General features: G+C 40.7%; 1 long non-coding RNA gene across 1 annotated transcript in view; it reads left to right on the top strand.

Moving 5' to 3' along the window:
- Positions 1-21,646, top strand: part of LOC144374587 (uncharacterized) — a 40,469-nt gene extending 18,823 nt beyond the window's left edge. Inside the window, exon 4 of the long non-coding RNA XR_013433954.1 lies at positions 20,140-21,646. This is a non-coding gene — a long non-coding RNA (uncharacterized LOC144374587). The remainder of the gene's footprint in view (positions 1-20,139) is intronic.
- The last annotated feature ends 1,956 nt before the right edge of the window (positions 21,647-23,602 follow it).

Here is a 23,602-nt window from a genome sequence, read left to right as displayed (position 1 = left end):
CAGGGACTCATGGAGCTCCCTTCTCCTCAGAGCAGCATCAGCATTGATTCTTGGCTTAGGGACTTTCGTGAGTTGTGTCTCTAGGGATGCCTGGGGTTTCCTTCTCCTCAGTAGCCTGAGAGAGACACTGGGTGTTGGGACCTTTGTGGGCCACATCTCTAGGGGTGCCTGAGGCTCCCTTCAACTCAGAGTGGCCTGAGGGAGACGCCTGGTGCTGGCACCCTCTTGGGTCATGTCTCTATGGACGCCCAGGGTTCTGTTCTCCTCAGAGCAGCCTGAGGTAGATGCCTGGTGTGGGGACCATTTTGGGTCACATTCTAGGGACACTGGGGGGCTCCCTCATCCTTACAGCAGCCTGAGGGAGATGCCAGGCCTGGGGAGCCTTGTGAGTCAGGTCTCTAAGTAGCCCTGGGTTCCCTTTTCCTCAGAGCTGCCTGGGGCCTTGCCAGGGTTGCTGTGTGTGGCGGAAGGGGGTGTGGCCAACCAGGGGCGGGGCCTCACCGCCATCTTTAAGGCTGCCTACTTGAGAGTGAGTAGCTGGCTTCCCCCTCAGGACCAATCCAGGAGAGCCCCAGTCCTAGGAGTGTTGGTTCACTCCACAGGGAGGGGCAGAGCTCCCTTCTCAGAGCAGATTGAGAGAGACACCCAAGTTGGGAACTCTCATGGGTCATGCCTCCAGGGACTCATGGAACTCCCTTCTCCTCTGAGTAGTCTCAGGGGACTCTTGGCTTAGGGACTTTTGTGAGTCATGTCTCTAGGGATGCCTGGGGTTCCATTCTCCTCAGAGCAGCCTGAGGGAGTTGCCTGGTTTGGGGACCCTCGTGGGTCACATTCTAGGGACACTGTGGGGGCAGCCTTATCCTTACTGCAGCCTCATCCTTACTGTAGCCTGAGGGATATGCCAGGCCTGGGGAGCCTTGTGGGTAACATCTCTAAGTAGCCCTGGGTTCCCTTCTCCTCAGAGCTGCCTGGGGTGGTGGCCAGGGTTGCTGTGCTTGGCCTAAGGGGGCATGGTCAATCAGGGGTGGGGCCTCACCGCCATCTTTAATGCCGCCTTTTTGAAAGTGAGGATCCTGCTTCTCCCTCAGGACCAACCCGGGAGAGCCCCATTCCTGGGAGTGTTGGGTCACTCCACATGGAAGGGCAGAGCTTCCTTCTCCGAGCAGATTGAGAGAGACCCAGGTTGGGGACTCTCATGGGTCATGCCTCCCGGGGCTCAGGGAGCTCCCTTCTCAGAGCAGCCTTAGCGCGGACTCTTGGCTTAGGGACTTTTGTGAGTCATGTCTTAGGGATGCCTGGGGCTCCCTTCTCCTCACATTGGCCTGAGGGAGACACCAGATATGGGGAGCCTTGGGGGTTGCAACTCTATGTAGGCCCTGGGTTTTCTCCTCAGAGTGGCCTGAGGGAGATGCCTGGTGTGTGGACCCTCATGGTTGTGGTTTATGTCTTTTTGGATGCTTGGGGTTCCCTTCTCCTCTGAGTAGCCTTGGGGAGATGTATGGCTTGGGGAACCTCATGGGTTATATTTTTAGGGAAGCCTGGGGTTTTTTGCTCAGAGCAGCTTGAGGAGATGCGTAGCATGGGGACCCTCATGGGTCATGTCTCTAGGGACACCTGTGATTCCCTTTTCCTCAGAACAGCCTCAAAGAGATGGCTCAGAAGCTTCTGGCAGCTCTGGCAGCCGGTGAGGGGATGGTGGGAAGCATGAGGAGCAAACCCTGTCCTGGACCTGAGAGCTGAGGGCAGCCTTGGCTGTCAGCCCCACTCTGTCCTTCACAATTTCATCCTGGCTCCCTGTGCAGCAGTGACCCTTCCTTAGGCTATGACCCTCATCATCTTAATATAGTGACCCAGGGTGGTTTCTAGGGAACCTAGCAGGGAGGAAGTGGGAATGTGTAGGGAGGGAGGAATGTACAGCCTAAGAGAAGGGGACCCCAGTCCACTTCCTTGTTTTTCTTAGTGTTTAAATGGTTTGCTTTTTCTTGCAGTGTTAAAATAGTAGAAAAAAATTGAAAAGTACATATCTTAATAGCCCACTATGTTATTTTTAAAAAATTTTTTAGGGGCTGGGGATGTAGCTTAAGCGGTAGCGCGCTGGCCTGTCATGCGTGCGGCCCGGGTTCGATCCTCAGCACCACATACAAACAAAGATGTTGTGTCCGCTGAAAACTACAAAATAAATATTAAAAAATTCTCTCTCTCTCTCTCTCTCTCTCTCTCTCTCTCTCTCTCTCTCATCTCATCTCATCTCTCTCTTAAAAAAAATTTAATTTTTACTGTTGTGTACTGGGAATTGAGCTCAATACTTATCTTTTTGTTGTTGTTTTTGTTGTTGTTGTTGCTGAGCCATATCTCCAGCCCTATTTTGTATTATAGAGACAGGGTTTTACTGAGGTGCTTCATGCCTTGCTTTTGCTGAGGCTGGTTTTGAAGTTGAGATCCTTCCGCCTCAGCCTTTTGAGCCGCTTTAGTTTAAATATATTACTTCTAACAAAGCCAGAATTTATTAAAAATATATCTTTTTTTTTTTTGTGGAACCGAATTCATGAACCACATTTTTCTTTTTCTTTAATCTCTGCTTAGTTTTTTTAAAAATTTTTTTAGTTGTAGAAGGGCACAATATATTTATTTTATTTATTTATTTTTATGTAGTGGTGAGGATCAAAAACAGTGCCTCACACATGCTAGGCAAGTGCTCTACCATTGAGCTACCACAGGCACACGTTTTTCTTTTGGTGGAGAGTTTAATTAGCAAGAAGCCACCCCTCTAGGACCCTCTTGCTAAGGCCTTCCCTTCCAGACCCTGCCTCTCCTCTAGGCCCCACCTATATTCTATGGCCCTGCTTGTCCTCCTGAACCACCCTTTTCCCTCCTTCCTACCCTGCCTATCCTCTAGGTCCTACTCATGTTCCAGGGCCTGTCCCTTCCTCAGGTCCCACACTTCTGTGAAGCCCTGCCCCCTTGTGACTCATTCTCCCCCTCCTTCAGACCCTGTCTCTCCTCCAGATCTTTCCCTTGTCCTGCCCCTCCTGCAGACCTCACCCCTCCTCTTTAAATTTTTTTTTTGTTGCACATGGATACAATGCCTTTATTATGTTTGTTTATTTTTATGTGGTGCCTAGGTTTGAACCCAGTGCCTCACACATGCTAGGCAAGTGCTCTACCACTGAGCCATAACTCCAGCCCAACCCTCCTCCTCTTTAAGACCTTGACTCTTCTCCAGACCCCACTTATCTTCCAGGCCCTCCCTCCTCTGACCTTCCATTCCCCTCCTCCAGACTCTGCCCCTGCTAGTCTAGGATGAGCAGCTCCCTGGCTGATGTGCTAATTGGCAGTATATTTGTAATGGTGCACAAATAACATATTTTGTATAAACACTGACATCCTGCATTGGATGAATTATCTTGACTAGTATCAAAATTTGACATACCATAAAAAAAAATTTAGAAGTCACCTTTCTCTCTCTTTTATTCTCTATAGATCATGAACATTTGAAATAAAATCAGAATTTGTTAAAGGGCAGATGACAGCCAGCCTTGAGCCCTGATGATCCCAGGATCCCATCCAGGGCCTAACACTTGCCAGGCAAATGTTCTGCCTTTGCGCCACAACTCTAGCCCTGTATAGGATTTTTAATTCTGTGAACTTCTATTTTTTATTCATTTTCTATTTAATTGCACCAATAAGGAATATTTTAAAAATTTCTTTTAGCTTACTTTGTTTTTGATTGAGAGAATTGTTTTGTTTGAGAGAATTGTCTTGTTTGGAAAGGTTCATAATCAAATGATTTTAATTAATTTCCATTTATTAAGACATGTTTGAGACTGGGTGTGCAGCTCAGTGGCAGAGCACTTGCCTGGCATGTGAGAGGCCATGGAGTCCATCCCAGCACCACACACACAGAAGATGTCTTTGACAGGACTCAAACATGAGAGATATAGTTTCAAAAGATCATGTATTGGGGCTGGGGTTGTGATTCAGCAGTAGAGCACTCGACTGGCACGTGTGAGGCCGTGGGTTTGATCCTCAGTTCCACATAAAAATAAGTAAATAAAACAAAGGTATTGTGTTGAACTACAACTAAAAATAAAGAAAAAATTTTTTAAAAAGATCATGTATTTACACATATACACATATACCAAAGTGCCTCTTCCAAATTTATATGAAATTATTCTAAGAAAATTTCAAATCAGTTTTAAAAGAGAAGAGGGATGATGACATTTCAAATTTAGAAAGCATTTCCATATGTCCTATTAAAGTTCTATATTCATTAGAAAGTTATCTTATTCCTTGCATACAAAGGGATGGGCCTTCTAAGAAGCATGATACTTTATGTTGTCAAAAATTCTGTGGGAGACCTCTTTTAAGTGTTTGCCTCTGTTCAAAATATGATTTAAAAATGTATCAATTTGCTTTTGATTTCAGAAATTTGTCTTTCTTTTGAAATTATGTATTTATTAGTATTTAGGGTTATTTCATGTAGTAAATGCCATGATTACATTTTATCCTAATGTTGGTGCCCCTATGTGCTTATAAAGTGGCTTTCAGAATGCAGTTGAGTATTTCTCTCATATTTGTTGGATTCATTAGAAAAGTACATGCACTTTGGATCATATTTAAATGGTTGCATTGGAATTATTAGGCACCTGGGCCTAATCCTGCACAACTCTTCCTCTGTAATTTTGTCTTTTCTAGAATGTCATGAAAGGTAAACCATACAGTATGTAGCCTCTTCAGCCTGGCTTATTTCACTTAGTGTACCAGGTAGAATTTATCTATTTCTCTGTAGGTTCATTCCTTTATATTCTGTGTTGGTTATGCATGTAGGTATGGGAGGACTTTTTTTTTTAATTTTAATATTTATTTTTTAGTTTTCGGCAGACACAATATATTTGTTTGTATGTGGTGCTGAGGATCGAACCCGGGCCATTTGTATGTGGTGCTGAGGATCGAATGCTACCGCTTGAGCCACATCCCCAGCCCTGGGAGGACATTCTTATTTATGATTTGATCAGCATCATAGAGCTGCTATTCATAATTACATACTAGTTTTGTTTTGACATACTTTTTCAAAGAATTTCTCTAAAAGAAGATGACTTATAGGGACACTGTTGGGTTATAGATTGGACTTTTTGCTTTGGGAAGAACTGGCACATAATCTTCCAAAATGGCCATGCCACATGTTCTCCTAGTAATGCCTGAGACTGCTGGTATCTCACATCCTGCAGCTGTTGGTGCACTGCTGTTTCCTCAGTTCTCAGCACTGCATATAAATAAATAAAAGTCCATTGATTACTAAAAATTTTTTAAATGAGCAATTGAGTTGTGTGCCTTTGGAGTGAGACCTCTGAAACCATGAGCAGCAAATAAGCTTTTCCTTTTTAAAATTTTTCTTGTCAGATCTTTTGGTCACAGTGGTGAAAAAGCTGACTAAATCAGTGAATGGGTTTTTGCTGTGAATAATCTATACGATTCAGTAGTCTTTGGAGATGGTTTGTTGGGAGAGGAAGTTTGAAATATTTAGAGATAAAGCTGGAAAAGGTTTAGTAAGTTGCAGGTGGAGCTTAATGAGGGATTCTGGTGTTTCTCAGAAGTCTAAAATGCCAATAGGATTGTAAAAAACAAAGAATGGAGTTGTAAGGTTTCAGAGGAAGAGGACTCTATTGAAATACGACTAGAGGGCATTCATATTACACTCTTGCTAGGAAGTTGTCTACATTTTGCCCGTGTCCTGAGACATTCTATGAGGTGATGAGCTAATTAATCTGGCAAAGGAAATTTCAAGGCAACACAGCATTCAGGTAGTGAGATGGATATTGCTGGTGACCTTTAGTCAAATTTACTATGGATCAGATCAGGAAGCAGAGCAGAAAGATTTTAACAATTTCCACTTTGCCCAGAAAAATGTAAAACTGGGGTGAAGGAAGTTGTTATTGTTCAGGACATTACCACTGCAGAGATGCTAAATTACTTTACCCAGAGACAATATAAAAGATGGCTTGTGGGCATCTTAGGAATTGAAAAGATCTCACCTATCTCTGGCTCAAGGTTATAAAAATAACAATTCTTTGAGACCATTTGTGCACCTGCTTGAATAAGGGGGTTGGGAAGTTGTTTCACCATGCTAAGCACTCAGAGGATACTACAGCCATAGTCATAGAAATCTTGCCTACTGGTTGAGATGGTAAAAGAACTTGGCATCAACCAAGTTGCTTTTTCTATTATCTTCTTTTTTTTTTTTTTTTGATTGGGGGACATTGGAGTTAGGGAGTTATGGAGGCTTTCACTGCGATTTCAAAGGAAAACCTGGGAGGCCAGAAAAATGGTTAGTTGCTGTGGGTAGCCTCTGAGAGTGTGATATATGAAGTGAGAAGGCAGCTGGAACTGTAGTGGAGACCCCCAAGATTAAGAGATTCCAGTACCATGGAGAGTCTGCCAAGGAAAGCTGTGGGAATCAAACAGATGTATAAGCTGAGAGAGTCTTGTGGGTTGCAACCAGCAAAGCCATAGGGCAGAGCTGCACAAGCCCTTTTGGAGAGAACATCACCATGCCATGTGCCTCAGATGCTGGTTGTGGAACTATAGGTTTTGTGTGCCCAACTGAGTGTTAGTGTTTGTTTGGTCCCACTGGTACCAGTCTTGGATATCAAGAACAGGTCCTTGTTTCCCTGATGTTGAAGATTAAACACCCATGAAATGCTTAGGTAAGCATAGAAACCAAGTTTTATTTAAGAAAGAAATGAAGATAGACTTCTCCAAAGAGAAGGGAGCTCAGAATTGAATGTCTGTGGGGATGGGTGTGTCTTGCTCTTTTATATACCCCAGACCCCCTACATATGTGCCTAAGGGCAGGAAGAAGCAGGAATGTGACCTATCTGGTCCCCCCAGGCTAGGCAGGGTTGCACGCAGATTGCTTTTTTGGCAAAGAAAGCATGTGGGGAGTCAGTACAGTGGGCTTATTTTATATAATTATTCTCTTAACCTTATGTTTCCACCATCCTCATCTATCTCTCCTTGACATCACCCCTTCTTTAAAAGACCCTGTGCTGTTATTTGTTGATTTTTATGTAACTTGCTTTTGCTTTTTATGGGAGCTCATTGCAGAGAATTTGCCTTGAATTTCATAAGAGACTTTGGACTTGGCCTTTTGAGTATGCTGGACTCTTGGGCTGGGATATAGCTCAGTGGCAAGCATCTGCCTTGCATCCACAAAGCCCTGGGTTTGACCCCTGGTAATAAAAGGAGAGAGGGAGAGAGGGAGAGAGAGAGAGAGAGAGAGAGAGAGAGAGAGAGAGAGAGAGAGAGAGAAGAAGAGAAGAGAAGAGAAGAGGAGAGGAGAGGAGAGGAGAGGAGAGGAGAGGAGAGGAGAGGAGGAGGGGAGGGGAGGGGAGGGGAGGGGAGGGAGAGAATGAGAATATGAGAAAATATTGTTTCTTGGAAATGGACTCAAATATTTTGCATTGTGAGTGGACCTGAGCTTTTCTGGGCCAGGGTCAGAATACAATGGTTTAGATATGAAAACTCATGTGGGAGAATATGCAAGAAAGTTTTCAGGTGAAATGATTGGATAGTGACAGCCTTAAACTGATCAACATGTTAATTCACCCATAAGGAAAACTTAATAATTATAGGTAGGTAAAGTGTGGTTGGAGGAGCACTGGAGGCATTCCTTTGGGAATATATTTTTTCCCTGGTCTCTCTTTCCTGTTTCCTGTTTGGCATGTCCTGACCCGCTCTCCTCCTCCATACCCTTGGGTGAGGTGATGGTGTTCTGTCTCACTTCAGGCCCAGAGACATGAATCCACTTTCTGTGAATGGAGACTTTGGAAACTGTGAGTGCAAAATCAAAATTTTTATTCTCTAAAATTGTTCTTGTCACAAATTTTAGACACAGTGACAAAAAAAATCTTACTAAAACAATACTGCCTAGAAATAATATAATAGTGGCCCTTTGACTTTTTATGCTAATGTAATATTCATAAATAGCATCTAGAATTAATTTAATAGCTACCATATAACCTTTAATGGTATTATTATATCAATACTATAGTATCCAAAACTAACATAAGCCTGCACTCTGGTCTTTAATACTGTTTCCACAACTCAGTTCTTATCCTCAATGTCAATCCTATAATGAGTGCACATTTTTGAGAAAAAGGAAAAAGAAGATTTATTGCTTTGATAGCGAAGGAGAAACACAGGGGACTCCTGTCCCAAAGTCTATGATTCTGCCCATCAGGAACAGAGGCCTTTTAGAGAGATTATTCAAAAGCTACATTGCATGTGTTCTCTGTCTGGAATTGTAATTTACTTGTTAATTTCAGAGATAGTAATTTCTGAGATCTTCTTGTACCATCCCCAAATTCTGTATGACTTAATTCCTGAGGTGGATGTGTGTGTACTTAAGGACAGAGAAATCTTCCTAAATGGGAAAGGTAATCCTGTTTCCCCTGAGATTAGGGAGGGGAGAGATTAAGGAGGAGCAGAGAGAGAAATAAAGAAATATATATATATCAAGTGCTCTACCATTGAGCCACAACCTCAGCCCCAAGAAATATGTCCTTTTAAAAAATAAGTTGGTAGGGGAGGTGGTAGTTTTGGCTCAGTGGTAGAATACTTTCCTAACACATAAAATAAATAATAGGTATTGTATCCATCTACAACCCAAACCAAAAGAATTTAAAAAAAAAGACAACTGCTTTCAATTTCAATATTCTACTATATTAGTCATTTATTTAAAAAATATTCTACTATATTAAAAGATAGTTACAGTGGATGAAGGGAAAGCAAGGAACAAGAGATGGGTAATCGAGAAATGAAAGATGGAGACCAGGCAGAGATACACCCCAGAGTTTGTCAGAGCTGACAAATAATGGCCATATGTCTGTAGGAAAGAGAGGCAAAACAGGCTTGAATTCTGGGATTTTTATAGGGCAGGTACAGGATTCAGAGCCCGGAGGATTCTAATACTAAAGGTTAAGGTTTGGGTTGGTATGGGGGAGTGATGAGCCTTTCTCAGAAAGGGCCTTGCGTGGGAAAGTGAAACTTTTTCCTTAAAATGGCAGCTGTCATTTAAGATATCCATCCAGATGCTAAGCAAGGACCTTACAGTGGCAGAGCATAAAGGGCTATATTCAAAGTATAAAGTGGACCACTGTAATAATACAACTATAATATCCATAGTACAGCAACTAAAACTAATATAGTAGCTGTCATGTTGCCTTTAATATTAATATAATATCATAATGTGGTCACAGGGCAGCTTTTATATTAGTTTTATAGGCCACTGAATGGATATTAATATTAAAGGCCAAAAGGCAGTGATCATATCAGTTTGGTATGCCATAGTGTGCATGTAATATTAGTGTTAAAACTGAAATAAGAGCTGCCTTGTGCCCTTTTAATACTAATATGTCATCTATACTATGGAATTGTAACTGATATAATGGCTCCTCTGTGAACTTTATAACTAATATGATATCCATATTATGGCATCTAAAACTGATATATTAGCTGAAATGTGGAATTTAATGTTAATATTATATCCATCCTGTAAACCTAAAAATAATATAGTAACAGCCCTGTAGCCTTTAATATTAATACAATATTCATATTATAGCATCTAAAACTAATATAATAGCTACCCTGTGGCTCTTAGTATTAATAGTATATCTATATTATAACATCTAAAACTAATATATGTGCCCAGTGCTCTTAGTACTAATATGATATTCATTAAATAACATCTAAAAAACTGATGTAATATATCTTGTAGCTTTCAAAAATTTTTTTTAGTTATAGATGGACCCAATGCCTTCATTTTATTTGTTTGTTTTTTTATGTGATGCTGAGGTTCAAACCCAGTGCCTCACATAGGCAAGTGTTCTACTACCGAGTCACAACAACAGCCCCTCTTGCAGCTTTTAATAATAATATGATATCCATATATAGCATCTAAAAGCAATATACTATCTTTCATGTGGCCTTAAATATCAATATACTATTCATGCTATGATATTTATAACTAACATAGTAGCTGCCCTTTGTCTTTAATATTAGTATAATATTCATATAGTGACCTATAAACCCAATATAATAGCTGCCCTGTGACTTTAAAAAAAATTTTGTGTTAGTTGTTTTTATTTACTTTTGTAGATGGACACAATACCTTTATTTTATCTGTTTATTTTTATGTGGTGTTGAGGATCGAACCCAGTGCCTCACATGTGCTAGGCAAGCACTGTACCACTGAGCTACAACCGCAGCCCTGTCCTGTGGCTTTAATACTTTTAATGTAGCATCAAAAATTGATAAATTACCTCCCTGTGACTTTTAATATTAATATAATCTCCTTACTATAGCAACTGAAACTGATAGCACAGCTGCCCTGTGTCCTTTAATACTAATATACATTCTATAACACTTAAAAGTGACATAATATTTGCTTTGTGGCCTATAATATTAATATGATATCTATAAGAGCTTTTAAAACTGATATAAGAGCTGTCCTATGTGGTGTTTAATGATGATAGTATTTTAAAGCTGATATCATATCTTTCCTATTCCCTTTAATCTTGATAACTTATCCATATTAATATATTTAACACTGACAAAATGACTGTACTATGGCATTTTTTACATCTTTTTTTTTAGTTTTGATGGACCTTTTAAAATTTCATTTATTTATATACAATGCTGAGATTTGAACCTAGTGCCTCTCACATGCTAGCCAAGTGCTCTACCACGAAGCTACAACCCCAGCCCATACTGTGGCCTTTAATACAAATATAATGTCCATATTATAGCATGTAAAACTGATAGAATAGCTGCCTGTTGCCTTTAACATAATAGGTATACAATGTGTATAAAACTAATAGTTTCCCATGACCTTTAATACTTAAATATTATCCATATAATAGCGTCAAAAATTGATATTAGTTGCCCTGGGATTTAATATTATAGCCTCAATGTAGCATCTCTAACTAATGTAATAGCTTCCCTATGGCCTTATATAATCATTCTCCTGTGGCTTTTAATATTAATACAATATTCATATTATAGCATCTAATACTAATATAATAACTGGCAATGTGCCTAAGGTATTAATATGATATCCACATATAGCATTTAAAACTAATAAAATAGCTGCATTTTTTGTCCCTAATACTTATAAGAGATCCATAGTATAGAATCTAAAATTAATAGAGTAGCTGCTCTGTGGCCTTAAACACCAATATGACATCTATTTGTAGCATCCAAAAGTGACATAATAGCTTCCCTGTGGCTTTATTGTTAATAAGATATTCATACAATAGCATTAAAAACTAAAATAATATCTTACCTTGCAGCCTTAATATTAATATGATATGCATACTATGGCATTAAAAATTAATATATAGGTACCATGTGGCTTTTAATATTAAAATGCTGTCTATTTTACAGCATCTAAAATGAATACTATACACACACACACACACACACAAACTATAGCTTCTAAAACTGACAAGGTGGTTCCTCTGTGGCCTTTAATATTAATACGATACCCATAAAGTAGCATCTAAAACTATTATGATAGCTTCCCTGTAGGGTTTAATATTAATATTATATCAATAATAATAATATAATATTCTACATTATACTATATAGTATAATATAGAATATTATAATATAATATTCTATATTATACTATATTATACTATATATTATAATAATAATATAATATTCTATATTATACTATAGCATCTAAAATCAATATACACACTGTAGCATCTACAACAGATATATTAGCTACACTGTGGCTTCTAACATTAAAATAATTTCTGTAGTATAGCATCCAACACTAATATAATAGCTGTATGATGGACTTTCTTACACCCTCTCCAAAAAACAAACAAAAAAAATTAATAAAATAGCTGCCACCTGGCTCTTAATGTTTTATCCTTACTATAACACATTAAACTAATAAAATAGCTGTAGATAGTAAAGACTGAGCCCATGAGGTTTCAGAGGAAAAGGCCTCTGTTGGAAATTGGATGAGAGGCCATTCTTGTTATATTCTAAAAAGTTGTCTACAGTTTGCCTATGTTCTGAGATGTTCTGTGAGGCTAGATTTAAAGATGATGGAGTAATTAATTTGGCAGAAGAAATTTCAAGGCAACACAGAATTCAGGCAGTGACATGAATATTGCTGGCAGCTTTTAGCCAAATTTGGTGTAATAATCAAAGATCATAAAGCAGAGCAGAAAGAAAGAAACCTTTTAATTTGGTCAGAGTTAAACTAAATGTGTGAGTCAAACTGGAGCTTAGGAAGTTGTAATTGTTAAAACATTCTGACCACTAAAGAGATGCTAAATACTTTGCCCAGAGACAATAGGAAATAAACCTTGAGTGCATCTCAGGAATTGGCAAAACCACCCCAGTTTCAGGCTATCTTTTTTTTGGACCAGGAATTGAACCCAGAGGTACTTAACCACTGAGTCATGTCCTCAGCCTTTTAAAATATTTTATTTAGAGACATGATGTCACAGAGTTGTTTAGGGCCTTGCTAAATTGCTGAGGCTGACTTTGAACTTGCAATCTTCTTGCCTCAGTCTCCTAAACTGATGGGATTAGAGTCAGGCACCACCCTGCAGTTGACCCTTGACTAGGACAGGACCTCCTGGGAAGGGGTACCTGTGCAGTGTCCAGAGGTCATTTGGATGGAGGCAGGAAGCCCCTCCTTATTTTTTGTGCTCAGCCCCTATGGGAAACGGTGTCTACTCTCAGTATACTGACCACCAGCCCCCTTCCTTTCCACCTATCTGACTTTGTCTTGGATTACCCCAAGCTTGTTCTATGCTCACTCTCTCAAAGGGCTAGCCAGGCCCAGTGGGCATAGGTGAGACACCATGACCAAGTGGAGTATCATCTTCTGTACATTCCTGAGGGACTCTCCCTGCTGAGATTAAAAGAGATATTTTGGCTGTTCCAAGGTGTGGATGGCAAGAGGGGAGCTGAAAGAGAATATGAGGGGTGGTTTGTTCAGCCCTGGACTTTCTGGGATCCAGGGCTTTGGGGACATAAAATATGGGTGGAAAATATTCAAACCATAGCACCATCCTTTTAGATCAAAACATGGGATGATGGGCTCTATTTTAGCTAAAATATGCAAACATATGTTGAATAACCAGAACAGTGAATTTCAGAGGTTGTGCATCAGGACTAGGTAGTGGCACAGCTCTCTCTACAATACTAAACAAGCTAATCAATCAACAGAATCCAAGCTCAGGATGCATTTGCTACCAGTGGAAAAGAGATAAAATTAAAAATTGGGATGGGGGTATGAAGCTATAGCATAATGTCCTCTAAGCTAATCAGAGGTGGGTCATAGGGACCCTAATGGCAGCCACCTCCAGGTTCTCCCCTAGATGTGGTTCTTTGGGGATCCTGGAGTTGCCTCCATGTTTGTCTGTTGTATCCCTGGAAGCTCCTATGGATGGACAAAGATGCAGGCCTGGGTTGTTGTGCTTGCATTTTTCTGAGTTTACCACCCACATCCATAACTTTGAAATCTCTTTCCATAGGCAGCAACTGCATACTGAGCCTGAGTTTATCAGTTGCATATATAGGTGTATCTATTCAGAATTCACTTTTCCCTCTGTGAGGTATGCAAAGATAAGGGCAGTCCAGGTTCCAGACCAAAGTAGAGACCTGGGGGAAGTCAGAGACACCAGGGCCTCCATGGTGTGAATTCATAGCACTTATGCTATTTGTTCACCCATTGAAGCATATCCTGATTGCTTAAGGTATTGGGACATTGTGAATAGAACTACTAAATGTAATTGCCTGCTGTTATCTAGATATATATTTTTGAGGCAGTTGCCTATCTTTTTTGGACCATGTGGTGACACCATGTCTAACTTTGGGGAAAATGGCCATTTTTTTTGATAGTGGTGAGCTGTTGTGTGTTGTACCAGCAATGCATAAGAGTTCCTGTGGCTGCTCATCATCCTCATGGTTGATACTGCACTTAGTAAAGACCGTAGCAGCTCGGTAGGTGTGCAGTGCACCTTGGGGTTTTAGTTTGTGCTTTCCTCATGACAGGTGATACTAAGAGTCATTTCTATGCTTCTTTGCCATCTTGTATCTTTCTTGTGCATTGTCTGTTCAGATCTTTACCCATTATGTTGTGTTAATGTTGAGTGTGTTACTATATTTTGTACACAAGTTTGTTTTAGACATATACTTTCCAACGTTTCCCCCAGTATTTGACTTGTCTTTTTATTTCATTAATATGATTTTTTTAACAGAGCAGTTCAATACTTTCCTCATTATCAGGTTTTTCTTTCATGGATTTGTTGTTGTTATTATTTGTTCGTTTGGTAGCAAGGATTGAACCCCGGGGTGCTTAACCACTGAGCCACATCCCCAGCTTTCATGGATTTTTTTTTTGGGGGGGGCTGTATTTAGAACCTCATCATGAAACATGTGGTCATGCACATCTTCTATAGTTTTACAGTTTCCCATTTTAAATGCAAGTCTAGACAGTATTTTGATAGGTTCTGGCATCCATATGTGTGGCTTCTTGAAGTGTGTCCTTTTGCAGTCAGTGCTGTCTAGTCTAGGTTTAAAAACAGCTTTTTGGGAATTTCTGGAATGCACTGAATGTTCAGGTCAGGTTTGAGATAATTTCATCTTAATTATATTGAGACCTGAACAAAGTATATCTGTATTTATTTATATTTCATTTGATTTCTTTCTAAACATTTCAAGATTTTCTGAAAGAATGATTGTACTTTAAGACTTACATGAAAGTACTTCAAATTTGGGGTCTCTATTTGAAATATTAATGTTTTAAAATTTTTCTTATTCCAGTTTATAAATTTCACTGTTTCCTCTACATGATTGCTGAAATCAATGAAATTTTGTCTATGGGCTATGTATTTTGCTGCTTGCTATCTGCATTCATTCTGATCAAGACATAGGATGATAGGCTCTATTTCTTTTTGATTTCCAAAATCATGACCTGGGATAGTCAGAAGTATGAATTTTAGAGCTTCACTGTGCCTAGCACAAGGGGGTGCAGCTCTGAACAGTGAACACCCAGCATCCTGCACTGTCTACAGTGGCCAGCGGGGGGCCACTTTCTCTGATCAATTGTTTTTGGGGGCTGTGTTCTGTGCTCTAATCAAACTTTCTTCTCATGGGGACCCACCTGAGAGATGCCACATCTAGGGACTCCTAGGGGCTCTATCTAAGGCGTAGACCAATTTTATTTTTTTTAAATCCTGGGAACACACCTAGAAAGATACCATGGCCTGGGGATGCCTGGTGGATATATCTATGGTGAAGACCAGAGCTTCCTTATCATTGGCACCTACCCATGGAGACTATGGATTCAGGATGACTGAGGTCCATGTGAGGAAAACATGAGGAAGAATCTTCCTGTGTACTGCCTGGTGTGCTGAGAAGTAAGTTCTGCCATGTTCTTAACTTTCTCAGGTCATATTTTAGCAGAACTTATTTTACAACAGTATTTCTTTTTTTAATATTTATTTTTTAGTTTTCGGTGGGCACAACATGTTTATTTATTTTTATGTGGTGCTGAGGATCAAACCCAGCACCCCAGTGCATGCCAGGCGAGTGCGCTACTGCTTGAGCCACATCCCCAGCCCCACAACAACAACAGTATTTCTTATTGAGGCTTTGACTGCTCATTATCATGGTATGTCAATGTATTTTGTGTGACTTGAGTGTCTAAGGACACAAATGCTCCCTCAAGGTGGTGCAGGCAGGGCCCAGTGCCTGGAGTCTCACTGGGGCCTGAGGGTAAGGGCTCATGAAAATGCAGTAAGAAGCTCTCAGGAGCCTCTAGGGTGAGAGATGTAAAGATTATGATGGATTGCACTACCCTGAATCCTGGGTAACTACAGAATCCTCATTGCAGTAACCAGAGTCTTCTGAAGTGAGGGCAGTATAGGTCAAATGACAGCCTGTACTATACATAATTCTTGGGGACCTGCAGCTTGCTGAGACTTCTGCAGAGAAGGCTGAATTGACAAAATATCAAACTATGCTACCAATTACTTTTGGGTGCCTGCTCTGCACAAGAGCCTCTGGAGTGAGAATTGCAAGGGCAGAATACCAGACTTCAATGCTCAGAATTTCTGGGGATGCCTATATACCCTGACCCTGTAAGTCCCATAGGTTTCTGTGGTGTCAGTTTTATTGTTAGAGCACACTACCTAGAATCTCCAGGGTACCAGGGAAAGCATGGGGTCTTCAGCTCCTGTGACCCTCAGCAGGACTGTGCAGGCAAACCCTAGACTGCATTATCCAGAATCGTCAGGGACTACAGCTCCCAGAATCCTCTGTGGTGAGTGGGCAAACTATTGAACTGCATTACTCACAATCCTAAGGGGGAATTTGAGTTTCAGAATTTTCTGCAGTGAGTAGGAAAAACATAGGACTATATTACCCACAAATCTCAGTGCCAGCGGCTCTCAGGATCCTCTGTTGTGAGGACTATTGGACTGAGAGCTTAACTAAAATATCCAGAATCCTTGGTGAGGTGTGTTGCCCAGGTGAGTATGCAGCCTGCAACTCCCACAGGCCTCCCAAGTGAGAGCTGTGCATTATGCAGGTCAGACTACACTACCTACAATTCCTGGGGACACACTGGTGAGTGTGCTGCCTGCAATTCCAGGAGGCTTCCACAGTGAGGTCTTCAGTACCAAGGCAAGCATGTGGCCTTCAGTTCTCATGGCCCTTGCAGTAGGGGCATGTAGGCAAAACACTGGAGTACCTTATCCAGAATCCTCAGGGGGGATCACATTTTCCAGGATCTGCAATAGTGAGGACTGCAGGGTAGGGAGCTGAAGTATACTACCTAGATTTCTTGGAGGTACCCATGTCTATGTGGCCTGGAACTCTTAGAGGCTTCCACAGTGAGGGCTGTGGAGGCAGAAGGCAAGACTATGCTACCCAGAATCCCTGGGGGCCTGCAGCTCCCAGACATCTACCTTTTGAGTACTGCTGGATCAAGCTTTGTATTACACTACACAGACTTCCAGGGGTGTCTAGGCAGGCTTGTGCTACACAGATCTAAGAGCTTTGATGGTGAAGTCCACTTAGGTAGGATGGACTGCACATTCCAGAATAATCAATGTCCCACAGCTCTCAGAGACCTCTGTGATCAGGGCTGACTGAGTAGAAATGACTACAATACTCAGAATTCCTGAGGGCTGTGAGCTCTAAGTAGTCACTGTACAGTTGAACATAGCACCAGGCTATAATACCCATGATCCTTGGGGGCTTGCAGCTCCCAGTATTCACTGCAGTGATGGCTGCATTGGCAGAACACCAGACTAAACTGTCCATAATCCCTAGGGATGCCTGAATGACTGTGTAGCCTAAAATTTCTATAGACTGCTGCAGGGGATGGGGGCTGCATTGTAGAAGACTGGATTACACTGCCCAGAATTCTGTGTGGGTGTATGAGGGTGAATGTTCTACTTGAAGCCCCCATAGACTTCTGGAGTGAGGGTTGAATGGTCAGAATGCTAGACTACACTGTTCAGAATCCACTAGGGGTGCCTGAGTAGCCTGCAGCTCACAGAGACCTCTGCAGCTGGGCTGCATTGTAGAATACAAGACTGCACTACCCAGAATCCTGGGGGTATGAGGGTAAATGTGCTACTTGTAGCCTCTGGCTTATGTGGTGAGGGCTGCATGGGTAGAACACCAGAGTCCACTTCTAGGGTCCTCCAGGGTGCCTGGGCCAGCACATGGCACACAGCTTCCATGGTCCTGAAGGGCAAAGACGGTGTGGGCAGAGCACCAGACTACACTGTCTAGAATCCCTGAGAACCCTGAATCTGTGTAGCCTGCAGCTTCTTGAGGCATCTATGGTGACAGCTGGACAGACAGGACAGACTGAATGACCTAGAATGCTCTCCGAGGCTACTGGGAATTTGGTCTGAGCTCAGGTTCTTCTACCCTTCTACAGTGTTCACCCTGGGCTGAGAATTAACAGATTTTTCTTAAAATTCCTGATTCTAAAATGGGCAGACCCTGGCTAAGTCACTCTGTCTCAAAGACTACATGTCCCAGAAGCCTTTGAGGTGGTCTCTGCCCTTGGGCGCCTGAGTGAGTGTGTAGACTCCCTGTGGAAGCCTCCCTCTGTGCCACCTGTCTCAGGCTGCTGCAGCCCTTGGCCTGGTGGAGTGCAGGGAGGGGTTCTCCTGGACTCCATTTCTCCTCTCCTGAAATTCAGCTACTCAAGGTGCCATAGCCAGACCTAGTTACAGCAGGGGGAATAGATTTTATTCAGTGGAAGAAGGCACTGACATTCACCAGGGAGTTGGGAGAGGCTCGGCCTCTGAGCCCTGAGCAGCTCCCTCCTGGAGCATTTGCACATGGCCAAAGGGGCGTGGTCAAGAAGGGGCAGGGCCTCGCCGCCATCTTAATGCTTCCTCCCTGAGAGTGAGGAGAGCTGGCTTCCCACTCAGGACCAACCAGGGATAGCCCCAGTTCACTGGAATGTTGGGTCACTCCACAGAGTGGGACAGAGCTCCATTTTCAGAGCAGATTGAGAGAGACACCCAGGTTGGGGACCCTCGTGGGTCATGCCTCCAGGGACTCCCGGAGCTATCTTCTCCTCAGAGCAGCCTCAGGGGACTCTTGGCTTAGAGGCTTCGTGAGTCATGGCTCTAGGAATACCTAGGGTTTCTTTGTCCTCAGCGCAGCCCACCTTAGGGACCCTCGTGTGGCATGTTTCTAGGGTTTCCAGGATTTCCCCAATCCTGCCAGGGTTGGGGACCCTCACAGGTCATGTCTCTAAGTAGGCCTGGGGTTCCCTTCTCCTCAGAGTGGTCTGGAGGAGACGCCAGTGTGGGGACTTTCTTGTGTCACGTCTCTAGTGATGCCCGGGGTTCCCCTCTCTTCAGAGTTGTCTGAGGAAGACTCCTGGTGTGGGGAGCCTTTTGGGTTGTGTCTCTAGGGACACCCGGGGTTCCATTCTCCTCAGAGCAGCCTGAGGGAGATGCCTGGTGTGGGGCAACCCTAATTTGTATTATAGATAGGGTTTCACTGAGTTTCTTCCTGCCTTGCTTTTGTTGAGACTGGTTTTGAACTCAAGATCCTTCTGTCTCAGCCTTCTGAGCCGCTTAGGTTTAAATATATTACTTCTTACAAAGCCAGAATTTATTAAAAATACATCCCCTATATTTTTAATAATGAACCACATTTTTTCTTTAATCTTTGCTTAGTTTTGTTCATTTTTTTTTAATTGTAGAAGGGCACAATGCATTTATTTTATTTATTTTTATGTGTTGCTGAGGATCAAACGCAGTGCCTCACACATGCTAGGCAAGCACCCTACCACTGAGCTACCACTGCCACACATTTTTGTTTTGGTGGAGAGTTTAATTAGTAAGAAACCATCCCTCCAGGACCCTCTTGCTAAGGCCTCCCCCTCCAGACCCCGCCTCTTCTCCAGACCCCACTCATATTCTTTGGCCCTGCCTGTCCTCCTCAACCACCTTCCCTCTCCTTCCTACCCTGTCTCTCTACATCCTACTCATGTTCTAGGGCCTGTCCCTCCCTCAGGTCTCACCCATCTGCCAGGCCCTGCACCCTTGTGGCTCATTATACCTCTCCTTCAGACCCTGTTTCTCCTCCAGATCTTTCCCTTTTTCCTGTCCTGCTCCTCCTCCAGACCTCACCCTCCTCTTTTTAATTTTTTTTTATTGCACGTGGACACAATGCCTTTATTTTGTTTATGTATTTTTATGTGGTGCTAAGGTTTGAACCCATTGCCCCAAACATTCTAGGCAAGCCCTCTACCATGGAGCCATAAATCCAGCCCAATCCTCCTCTTTAAGACCCTGCCTCTTCTCCAGACCCCACCCATCTTCCAGGCTCCCTGGTCCTCCTGATATTCCCTCCACCTCCTCCAGACTCTGTCTCTGCTAGTCCAGGATGAGCAGCTCCCTGGCTGCTGTGCTAATTGGCAGTATATTTGTCATGGTGCACAAATAATGTCCGTTGTGTAAACACTGTCATCCTGCATTGGATGAATTATCGTGACTGTATCAGAATTCGATATACCATAAAATAACTTTAGAAAAGTCACCTTCTCTCATTTTATTTTCTCTATAGATCATGAAATAAAATCAGAATTTGTTAAAGGGCAGATGACAGTCAGCCTTGAGCCCTGATGATCCCAGGATCCCATCCAGTGGAGGAACTCTAAGTACCAGTCCAAGGTTTTGTATGTTAATTGATTCATTTTCTTATTTTAGAGTTATTTTGTAATATAATTCCCCATGGCCTCCAGGTTTCCAGTTCTGTGCAGTAGGTTTTTCCAATTCAATTTTTGATTAATATTCTTTCAGTTTTCTTCAGAATTTTTAAAATATTTTTTTTAGTTGTCAGTGGATCTTTTTATTTTATTTACTTATTTTGTTTATTTATATGTGGTGCTGAGGACTGAACCCAGGGCCTGACACATGCCAGGCAAATGCTCTGCCTTTGTGCCACATTGTAGACCTTTATAGAATTTTTAATTCTGTGGACTTCTATTTCTTTTATAAGGAATATTTTAAAAATTACTTTTAGCTTACTTTGTTTTTGATCGAGAGAATTGGCTTTTTTGAGAGAATTTTATTGTTTGAAAATGCTCATAATCAAATGATTTTAATTATTTTTCACTTATTAAGTTATCTTTGGAGACAGGATGTGTAGCTCAGTAGCAGAGCACTTGCCTGGCATGTGAGAGGCCATAGAGTCCATCCCAGCACCACACACACAGATATCCTTGACAGGACTCAAGTATGAGAGGTATGGTTTAAAAAGATCATGTATTGGGGCTGGGGTTGTGGCTTAGCAGTAGAGTACTCGACTAGCATGTGTGGGGCCCTGGGTTTGATCCTGGGCACCACATAAAAATAAGTAAATAAAACAAAGGTATTGTGTCCAACTACAACTAAAAATAAAGATTTTTAAAAAAGGTCATGTATTTCCACATACATACATATGCCACAGTGCCTCTTCCAAATTCATATGAAATTATTCTAAGAAAATTTCAAATCAGTTTTAAAAGAGAAGAGGGATGATATTTTTAATGTCAACTATTGATATTTCATGATATTTCAAACCACTATAAATGAAATTTCCTGAGATACAAATCATTACAAAATGTAAGAGACAAGTCAGTAGCTGCTTTTTTTTGCAATTCAGATACATTTACTAAAAATAGCTTTTTTTAAAAAAAGATATTTTTTCTTCTTTAAAATTCAGAAAGCATTTCCATATGTCCTATTAAAGTTCTACATTCATCAGAAAGTTCTCTTATTCCTTGCATACAAAGTGATGAGCCTTCTAATGAGCATGATACTTTATGTTGTCAGGAATTCTTGTGAGAGAACTCTTTGTTTTGCCTCTGTTCAAAATCTTATTTAAAAATGTATCAGTTTGCTTTTGATTTCAGAAATTTGACTTTCTTTTGAAATTATGTATTTATTAGTATTTAGAGTTATTACATGTGGGAAATGCCATGATTACATTTTATCCTAATGTTATCCTAATGTTGTGTTAATAATTTCCTAAGCTAGGTTATGTTCATTTTTCTTATCAACAGTCAATAAAGCCTTTTTTGTTGTTTTGATGGTATGCTTAATGTGAACATGCTTTATGATGTGACACCACTGTTCTTGATGGTCTAGGTATGCAATACACCATAAGGATAGTATTTTGATTCTGAGAGTCTCAAGTGTTTTAGGTCCAACATGTTTCCTTAAGAGGAATGATTATTCATTTTCTATTTGATTACACAAATAAGATACAAATTCTTTTTTTTTCCTTTTGTGGTTCTGGGGGTTGGTCCTAGGGACTCCTGCATGCTAGGAAATCTTTCTACCACTGAGCTACATCCCCAGCCCCATAGATCCTTTAGTTGTCATTAGCTTCATGATGAGCTAGTGACAATAAAATTACTTAGAATTTCAAGTAGATTTAGACTCATGCAAGAGTTTGGGCATCCATAGCTCCTTGTGATTTCTAAAAGGTAGAGTTTCCCACAACACAGCAGCATCTAATATCACTCCTGGACTGATCTGACACCTCTGCTTCTCTTGGCTTACCACTTCCTGTAGAGGTCTTGGAGGAAATGGATGTTCTTTGACTATTTGTCCCAGTGACAAATATTTGATTATATTGCTGCTAAAATCTATGCATAGAAATAAAATAGAGATAAGGATTCTTTGGGATAAGTGATTCAGTCACAGTGAGTCAGTTTGCAATTAGAACATTTTTTATATAAAGTCACTGTTTCAGGAAAGTTAAACCATGAGTTGAAATAAAATCTCCAAAATGTCATTTTTTTTTTTTCCTCTGTAGTGATCACATTTTAAGAAGGAAAACCTAGAACCTAGTGATAGCATAAAAATATAATAAGTTAACATATGTTATTACTTCAACATGAAATATGTAAAAGAGGCATATACTTTGAATTAAAAAATTTTTTTAATTTTAGTTGGACAAAATGCCTTCATTTTCATTTATTTATTGTTATGTGGTGCTGAGGCTCAAACCTAACACCTCACACATGCTAGGTGAGTTCTCTATCACTGAGCTACAACTCCAGCCCACATACTTTAAATTTTATATTACTTTGAACTATTAGATTTTTGTGTTATAAATGTTCATAATAAAATACAGAACTAGCTAAGAGTGTCAGTTACTAGTAATTAACTGTATGAATAATTAAACAAGTTTGAGAAAATATAACCATGTCCTAAGGTTTTACTTTAGAATAGTTTAATCTTTTTCAGGGGAGGGTACTGGGGATTAAATCCATGGGCGCTAACCCTAATTCTTTGGCCTTTAATATTAATATTTACTCATACTATTGCATCAAAAAGTGATATAATAACTGCCCTGTGGACTTTAATACTAGTATAAAATCAATACTATAAAATGTAAGTGATATAAATGCTATCTTGTGACTTTAAATACTTACATGATATCCATCTATTATAAAATTGATAAAATAGCTTCCCTGTGGCAATTCATACTAATGTAATATCCTTATTCTAGAATCTAAAGCTAAAGAAAAGCAGGAAAGTGACATTTAACATCAGTACTATAACATGACAAACTAGTGTAATAGATTACCTGTGGAATTTAATACTTATATAATATCCTAATACACTATGTAAAATAAATATGATAGCTCTACTGCAGCTTTTAATACTGATCTTATATCCATTCTATAGTATTTTATACTAATATATTAGCTGTCCCGTGAACTTCATGCCAACATGATATCCATATTGTAGCATCTAATGCTAATATAATAATATCTTCCCTGTGACCTTTAATATTTACTCATACTATTGATATTATAATGTAATATCCAGATTATAGAATCTAAGACTAATATACTGTCAGCCCAGTGAATTCCAGTAATAGTAAAATCTCCACAGAGAAGCACATAAACTTAATATAAGAGCTGTTTTGTGTCTTTTCATGATCATATGATATCTATAATATGCAATCTAAAAGTAACAGTAGCTGACTTTGGTTTTTAATATTAATGTAATATGCATACTATAGCATCCTA

This window comes from Ictidomys tridecemlineatus, unplaced genomic scaffold, assembly GCF_052094955.1.
Source record: "Ictidomys tridecemlineatus isolate mIctTri1 unplaced genomic scaffold, mIctTri1.hap1 Scaffold_765, whole genome shotgun sequence".
NCBI classification, from domain to species: domain Eukaryota; kingdom Metazoa; phylum Chordata; class Mammalia; order Rodentia; family Sciuridae; genus Ictidomys; species Ictidomys tridecemlineatus.
Note: the sequence above shows the minus strand (reverse complement) of the source record. Positions and strands in the feature narration are given on the sequence as shown.